Below are 8,798 nucleotides of genomic sequence, written 5' to 3'. Positions count from 1 at the left end.
TGTTCATATTAATTCGTTCTATTTTCAGATTAAGTTTCTAAACACTTTAACAAAAATTTTGGTTGTGTACAATTTTAGTCTCACCTTTTTAACAATCCTTTGATTAAATTCTATTAAAGTATTTTCTATGCAAGATTATGAACCAAAGAGCTTGCAGTCTAGCGATACTAAAGAGCGTAGTTATGTGCTATTCTCCAATGGCTAAGAGTGATCATGGTGAACATTAAAGTGTATATGTAGGAGTATGTTTAGACTATCTACTACAACTATGGAGGTCAATGGGTCAGGTATGACTAAGCTCATATCCATACGACCATACCCAATTGTAATATCTTGTCTCATACTCGACCCATTACCTGTCAGGTATTTACTTGTCACCCAGTCAGGTATCGGGTATAACTGTTAGTGTTTTAAAAAATACCCCTTGATATTTTCACGTTAAGATATTTCTTATTTTCCTTTATAATTTTATGTTTATCGAAATCTGTACAATATATTAAATAATGATAAATAACATACATATCATCATTACAATAAAAATATTATAAAACTAAACATATTATACTATTAATCTCAAAAGATAATTTTGTATTTCGTAGCATATAAATATAAATAAGAGTTAATTTCCCGGATAGGCCCTGTGGTTTACCATTTTTTCATCTTTAATCCCCACCTTATTAAAATTACATCTATGTTCCCTGTAGTTTGCTTAGTTGTTACTCGGATAATCTCCCGATTAGATGAAGGTTAGTTTTTCCTGTTAAGTTAATGTAAAATGACAAAAATACCCCTTTATCTAAAAAACAATAAATAAATAAATAAATAAATAAATAAGTAGATAAACATTAAAAGAAATCATAAAATAAGTGGTACCCCACCCTTCTACTTGGCCTGATTGCTGCCAAACCAACAACCCTTCTCTGGCCATGATTTCGACCACCATCGCCAGAAACCTGCAACTCACTAGTTGTTCATTACGCCACCACCGTTTACCCTGTCACCACCATTAGAAAGATTTCATTAGATACTGATGGAGTCATTAAATAACTAGACATTAAAATTGTTCCAGCAAATGCTTCTTGTAGTATGCAAACAGATCCTAAAGTGCCAAACTTGATACCAAACTAGCAAGAGAACTTGGTATTTGATACCTACACATTATCAGGAACATACAACATGTCACACCCCCAAAATCCCACACGCGGAGTACCACCGCTAGGGAGCGTGACATGACCAGGATCAAGCCATCAATCATATCAAACATAGCATTTAATAATAAAAGTAGATAAAGTAATTCATCACGACATGATTGATGTTTCAAAAACCAAACTTTGTTTAAGTAGCGGAAGCATAATAATGAAAACCCAAATAAGTTATAAGTTCAAATATCGTTCACGATCCGTATCCCACAACGACCTGCTCCTCCCTGTGCAAGCTCCATAATGTACCTAAGGTCCTGCAAGGCATGCAGCAGATAACCAACAACTAGTTGAGCGAGTTCACAGTTAACAGTTCAGTAATAGTATAGTGTGAGTAGCGTTTTGTTCGTTCGTTAAGTCGTATATCGTTTAGTTCGTATCGCGGCCTCCCAGGCAGGTGTGCGAAGATATTAGGGGATGTTCCTCCCGAGTATTCTAGACTAGGTTTGTTTGTATCGCGGCCTACCAGGCAGGTGTGCGAAGATTAGCAGATTACAGTTCGCGGCCTTCCAAAGGCAGGTGTGCGAAGTCAGTCATAATATCGCGGCCAACCCTTGGCAGGTGTGCGAAGATCGTTCAATGAGTGTTACTAGTCTAGCAGTAGGTTCTATCATCTATGTATGTACAGTAAATCATCAAATCCCCATTCCCACCCTGGGAACCCCATGCCTTGGCTTGTGTGAACTCACCTTGGGTTGCTCGGCAGATACACAGAAAGTACAGGTAGCTAGTAAGTGGTCAACCACGTCCTATCATGGTTATTATACAAGTCAGGTTTGGTTCAAGTAATGCACCCATGACTCATAGCAAACACGTATAGCATGCAAACAATCAAAGTATAGCAATTCACCACTGGTGCGATTCGGATGTCTAAGCCCAAACTATACCCGGCCCAGCTAACATAGACAGTCCAATTAGCAGTCAAGTACGTAAGTCCAATTACTTGGCCCAATCGATTGGGCCCGTGATAGTGTAGGGTCCAAAACAGTGTGTGCGAAATAACTGGTCTCGAGTCGCAACCAGCGATCTCGAGTCGCAACAGGAGTGTCTCGAGTCGCAAGAGGGCTGGTCTCGGCTCGTCATGGTCCGGTCTCGAGTCGCAACGGGACTCGCAACCTCGGTCTCGGCTTGTGCGGTTTGTGCCGGAAGTGTGTGGTCTCGAGTCGCAACCGTGTGGCTATCAAATTGTAACAGATTTCCATGTTTCATGCAATCAGTTTCGTGGTTTCCAAACTTGCACCCAATCAATCAACAACTAACAGTTTCACAATATGTAATTTCTCGATCAAACAAGGCAACTTATTCTTAAATCCATATGAACCCTAGCATCATACATATGAACAAGCTTGAACAATAATTTACCACAACACATATAATCAGATTTAAACTCTATAACCTAACCATAATATCCGAGTTCAACAATATCCCAGCCGGTTGATTCGAGCATCATATGTTTAACAAATCTATAATGCAATACATGAGAGCCGATTTCATGACAAGTAACCACATATCATTCAACAAGATCAATCATGCTAAACACAATTCCTATATCATCATGCATGACTATTATAAACACACATCAATCGATACGAAATCATAAATCAAGGCACTAACCAAAAGGTAGAGGGTGATCCGATTACAAGGCTTCGAGAATTGAGGGGTGTTGCCGTCGGGTTCCAAGAGAAACGAGAGAGAGAGGAAAAGAGCTTCTAGGGTTTGTGTGTGTTAATGTGTTTTTTTGCAAAACAATGAAAATCAAACCCCTACATTTGGTTTTGTGTTCGCGAGTGGGGAGTGGGCTGAGCCCAACTCGGCTGCCCTATGGTGTCCGATTACAAGGAGTGGCCCGAATGGGCTTGTGTGACCGGTTAGCCTTGTGCGATCGGGTTATAGTGTGTGGTTTGGGCTCGTTCACTACACTAACATTTAACACACATATCACATAATCATAACATTCAATTATTAGAGTTCACGTAATCATAACTAGTTCAACAGTTACACGTAATGTAAGAAACGGTAAAGTACGAGTTGTCACATTATCCCCAACTAAAAAGAAATTTCGTCCCGAAATTTGGTATGCACTCACTGAGGAAGCTAGGTAAGTTGTATCGTTCGTTCACTGGTTTTCCTGGGGTGTCACATCCTCCCCCCGTTGATCTGGAATTTCGTCCCGAAATTCCGAAGTAGTAGTTTCAGCCTCAGTAGTGGTTGCATTGGTTCCGAATAACTGGGGGTACTTTTCTGTCATCCTGTCTTCGCGTTCCCAGGTGTACTCTGGGCCACGTTTGGAGTTCCAACGTACTCGAACAAGAGGGATTCTCTTGCTTTTGAGGACCTTCACATCCCGGTCCGTGATTTCTACTGGTTCCTCGACGAACTGCAACCGCTCGTCGATAGCGAGTTCCTTAAAAGGAATGATAAGGGTCTCATCTGATAGGCACTTCTTCAGATTCGACACGTGAAATACATTGTGAACTGCCCCGAGTTCAGCTGGTAGGTTTAGCTTGTAGGCTACTTTGCCGATTTTCTCAATGATCTCGAACGGTCCGACATACCGCGGATTTAGTTTGCCCCGTTTGCCAAAACGAACCACACCCTTCCAGGGTGAGACTTTAAGTAAAACCCGGTCCCCGACCTGAAATTCCAAAGGCTTTCTACGCTTGTCCGCGTAGGCTTTCTGACGGTCGCGTGTTGCCGCCATGCGTTGTCGTATCTGCGCTATCTTTTCTGTGGCGTCCACTACAATCTCTGGACCCGTAATCTGACTATCCCCCACCTCTGCCCAACAGAGAGGTGACCGGCATTTACGTCCGTACAATGCCTCGAATGGAGCGGCTTGTATGCTGGTGTGATAACTGTTATTATACGAGAACTCCACCAAAGGGAGGTGCTTTTCCCAGCCGTTGCCGAAATCGATAACACACGCCCGAAGCATGTCTTCAAGAGTTTGGATTGTTCGCTCAGACTGCCCATCCGTCTGAGGATGATATGCTGTGCTCATGTCTAACCGTGAGCCGAAAGATTTATGCATCGCTTGCCATAGTTCTGACGTGAATCGTGCATCGCGATCCGAAATGATGGAGGTGGGCACCCCGTGCCTCGAAACAACTTCCTTAAGGTAGATGTCTGCGAGAGTGGAGAACTTATCCGTTTCCTTGATAGCTAGGAAGTGTGCAGACTTGGTGAGTCGATCCACGATCACCCATATGGTATCATTCCCACGCTGGGATCTAGGTAGGCCTGTAACGAAATCCATGGAAATTTCTTCCCATTTCCATTGCGGTATCTTGGGTTGCTGAAGTAGGCCCGCTGGTTTCTGGTATTCGACCTTGACTCTCGCACAGGTCAAGCACTTGCCGACATAAGTAGCGATGTGGGCCTTCATGCTAGGCCACCAATATGTAGTCCTGATGTCGTGGTACATCTTATCCGACCCTGGATGTACCGAGTAGCGGGACTTGTGAGCTTCGTCCATCACAAGTTCGCGTAGACCGCCATAAAGTGGAACCCAAATACGCCCCGTTACATAGTAGGCGTCGTCTGCCTTCTGTTCCATTCGTTGTCGTGAGCCGCGTAAGGCTTCAGCTTTGACATTTTCGGGTTTCAATGCTTCTACCTGAGCATCTCGTATCTGTGCAGGAAGGCTAGACTGAATCGTAAGCTGTAGCGCTCGCACGCGCCGTGGTAGAGTGTCTTTCCGACTGAGGGCGTCAGCCACAACATTGGCTTTGCCTGGATGGTACTTGATAGCGCATTCATAATCGTTCAGTAGTTCAACCCATCGTCGTTGACGCATGTTCAAATCCTTTTGCTTAAGGATATGCTCGAGACTCCTGTGATCGGTGTAAATCGTGTACCTGGTACCGTATAGGTAGTGTCGCCATATCTTAAGCGCGAAAACAACAGCTCCCAGCTCTAAATCGTGCGTCGTGTAATTTCGTTCATGTATCTTAAGTTGGCGTGAAGCGTAAGCAATAACCTTGTCGCGCTGCATTAACACACATCCAAGACCCTGAATGGATGCATCACAGTAAACCACGAAGTTGTCTGTGCCCTCTGGCAAAGAGAGGATAGGTGCACTGCAAAGTCTATCCTTTAAGTGCTGAAAAGCAGTCTCCTGAGGGTCTCCCCAGCGATAGGTGACACCCTTCTGTGTCAGTAGCGTAAGCGGCTGAGCAATCTTTGAAAAGTTTTTAATAAACCGTCTGTAGTAACCCGCCAAACCCAAGAATTGGCGTATTTCCGTTGGCGTATGTGGCGCAGGCCAGTTTCTGATCGAGTCTACCTTGGATGGATCAACATGGATCCCATCCTTGTTCACTACGTGGCCTAGAAAGTGGACTTCACGAAGCCAGAAGTCGCATTTCGAAAACTTAGCGTACAGCTGTTCCTTTCGAAGAAGTTCCAAAATAAGGCGTAGATGCTGCTCGTGTTCCTCCTGACTCTTGGAGTAAATTAGAATGTCGTCGATGAATACTATGACGAACTTGTCAAGATAGGGTTTGCATACCCTGTTCATAAGGTCCATAAATACGGCAGGCGCGTTCGCTAACCCGAACGGCATGACAAGAAACTCGTAGTGACCGTAACGAGTTCTGAATGCAGTTTTGGAGACGTCCTCCTCCCGGACTCTCAGCTGATGATAACCAGACCTCAAGTCTATCTTCGAATAGTAGCACGACCCTTGCAACTGGTCGAATAAGTCGTCGATGCGCGGAAGAGGATAACGGTTCTTCACCGTCACCTTGTTGAGTTCACGGTAGTCAATGCACATCCTGAACGTACCATCCTTCTTTTTCACAAATAGTACTGGAGCTCCCCAAGGCGAAGAGCTTGGACGAATGAAGCCCTTTTCCAAGAGCTCTTGTAGCTGCTTTGACAGTTCTTCCAGTTCTGATGGAGCTAGACGATATGGTGCGCGAGCTATGGGTGCTGCTCCTGGAGCGAGCTCGATTCGAAATTCGACCTGACGGTGAGGCGGTAATCCAGGTAAATCTTCAGGAAACACCTGAGGGTAATCGCGTACAACTGGAATATCCTCCAATTTCTTTTCCTTTGCTGATGCGTCTGTAACGAGTGCCAGAATGGCAGTGTGCCCCTTTCGTAAACATTTCTGCGCCTTTAAGAAAGAGATGATGCCAACCACAGCACCACTCTTGTCGCCTTGAACTTCGAGAGGTTCTTGACCAGAACGAGGAATACGGATGATCTTCTCGCTGCATACGATTTCTGCCTGATGTTGGGATAACCAATCCATCCCTATGACGATATCGAAACTTCCCAAGACTATGGGAATAAGGTCGATGGGGAAAGTTTGACCGGCTAAGACAATACTACAACCCTTGACTATCTGCGTGGCTTCTAAACTCTTACCGTTAGCTAGTTCTACGATGTGTTTGGTGCTTAGGGGTGTTGATGTACGTTTTAACAATTTACTGGCTTTCACAGAAATATAACTTGTATCCGCACCCGAATCGAATAAAACAGTAACATAAATATCGTCAAGGAGAAACTTACCCATAACTACGTTGGGATCACTGCGTCACCTCGACCTAGCACAAAAGCGCGTCCCCTAGCTTCGTTGCCATTATTGTTGTTGTTTCCCCCGTTGTTGTTGTTGTTGTTCCCGTTGCCCTGATTGTTGTTGTTGTTGCGATTTTGGTTCTGGTTCAATTGAGGGCAATCGCGTTTGTAGTGACCTTCAGCCCCACACTGGAAACATCCCCGGTTTCCACGCTGTGGCTGCTGTTGCTGGTTCTGTGGAGCTGGTGGTGGGAGTTGCTGGTTCTGGTTTGCTGGCCGTGAGCTTCTACAATCCTTTGCCTCATGACCTGAGGCATCTTTGACATCGTTCCCTGCGACACCTTCCACTGTGGTGTTTGTTGCACCTACCACACCATGGGTGAGTTCCCCTATAACCACTCTGCCCCTGACTGCCCGATGATTGCTGATTCGGACTCTGATAATCGTTGGTGCGACGCTGCTGTGTTTGGGACTGAACAGATACTGATCCCTTGCTGGAATCCCCATCCCATTTCCGTTTGTTGTCACTGGGAGTAGCAGAAGTAGTGACAGCAGTAGTGGTAGCACTGATGCGTTTGGGCAACTTGTTCTGTTCCACCGCCTGATCCGTGAGGCGATGAGCAAGACGCTGGATGTCTTGGATGTTGTCGAGGTTTGCCGATGTAACATGGCTCTGAATCTCTGAGGCTAGACCCTTGAGGTACAACTCGATGCGTTTGATGGGAGGGTCCACCATGGTAGGACACAAAATAGCCAGTTCGTTCGATCGCTTCGTGTAAGCTTCTATCTCTGACCCCGTCATCTTCAAGTGATAAAACTCATTCTCCAACTTGTGAATATCATCCCTTGTGCAGTACTCACGTTTGATAAGTTCTTTGAAATCATTCCAGGGTGTGGCGTTAGCAGCTGCCAACCCTAAGATCTGAACTTGGGCGTTCCACCAAGTTAGTGCTATTCCTTCTAGCGTGCCAGTGGCGTATTTCACCCTGCGAGCCTCAGGGCATTCACACATTTCGAAGACTGACTCTAGCTTCTCAAACCAGTGGAGGAGTCCCACTGCCCCCTCTGTGCCGCTGAAAGTACTTGGACGACAGTCCATGAAGTTCTTAAAGGTGCAAACTTGCTGCTGCGCTGGTTGACCTATTGTGTACGAATAGGGCAAAGTTTAAATAAGAGGGCTAGTTTAGGAGTGTAGGATCTAAAGATCCTAGTGTAAGTTATGACTACAAGATATACTACCTGCTTGAGCAGCTGCAAGTGCCGCAGCAACTTGAGCTTGAACGAGAGCCTCTAGCTGGGCTTGTGTCATGTTAATTCGTCCAGACATGATCTTCATAGTAAAAGTAACGTAACTGAGAGTGGTTCGCGAGTAGGGCGATGACAGAAAAGCGTAAGCACATAGGTGTTCTCATGTAATAAGTCATGTGTATCTAAGCGTAATGCGAGCAAAGTTCTAAGCAGTTCTAGCAAACAGGCAATAAACATAAACCTTATTACCTAGGATGTCGAGTCTTGCACGTGGAGCGAAGCGTCGTTGTGGATCGTTGAGAGCACTGTTCTGGTTATAGTCTAGTTTTAATAAAAATGTTTTCCCCATATTAAAACCAAGTTCTCTATAACCAATGGCTCTGATACCAATCTGTCACACCCCCAAAATCCCACACGCGGAGTACCACCGCTAGGGAGCGTGACATGACCAGGATCAAGCCATCAATCATATCAAACATAGCATTTAATAATAAAAGTAGATAAAGTAATTCATCACGACATGATTGATGTTTCAAAAACCAAACTTTGTTTAAGTAGCGGAAGCATAATAATGAAAACCCAAATAAGTTATAAGTTCAAATATCGTTCACGATCCGTATCCCACAACGACCTGCTCCTCCCTGTGCAAGCTCCATAATGTACCTAAGGTCCTGCAAGGCATGCAGCAGATAATCAACAACTAGTTGAGCGAGTTCACAGTTAACAGTTCAGTAATAGTATAGTGTGAGTAGCGTTTTGTTCGTTCGTTAAGTCGTATATCGTTTAGTTCGTATCGCGGCCTCCCAGGCAGGTGTGCGAAGATATTAG

Source organism: Helianthus annuus, chromosome 10, assembly GCF_002127325.2.
Source record: "Helianthus annuus cultivar XRQ/B chromosome 10, HanXRQr2.0-SUNRISE, whole genome shotgun sequence".
NCBI classification, from domain to species: domain Eukaryota; kingdom Viridiplantae; phylum Streptophyta; class Magnoliopsida; order Asterales; family Asteraceae; genus Helianthus; species Helianthus annuus.
Note: the sequence above shows the minus strand (reverse complement) of the source record.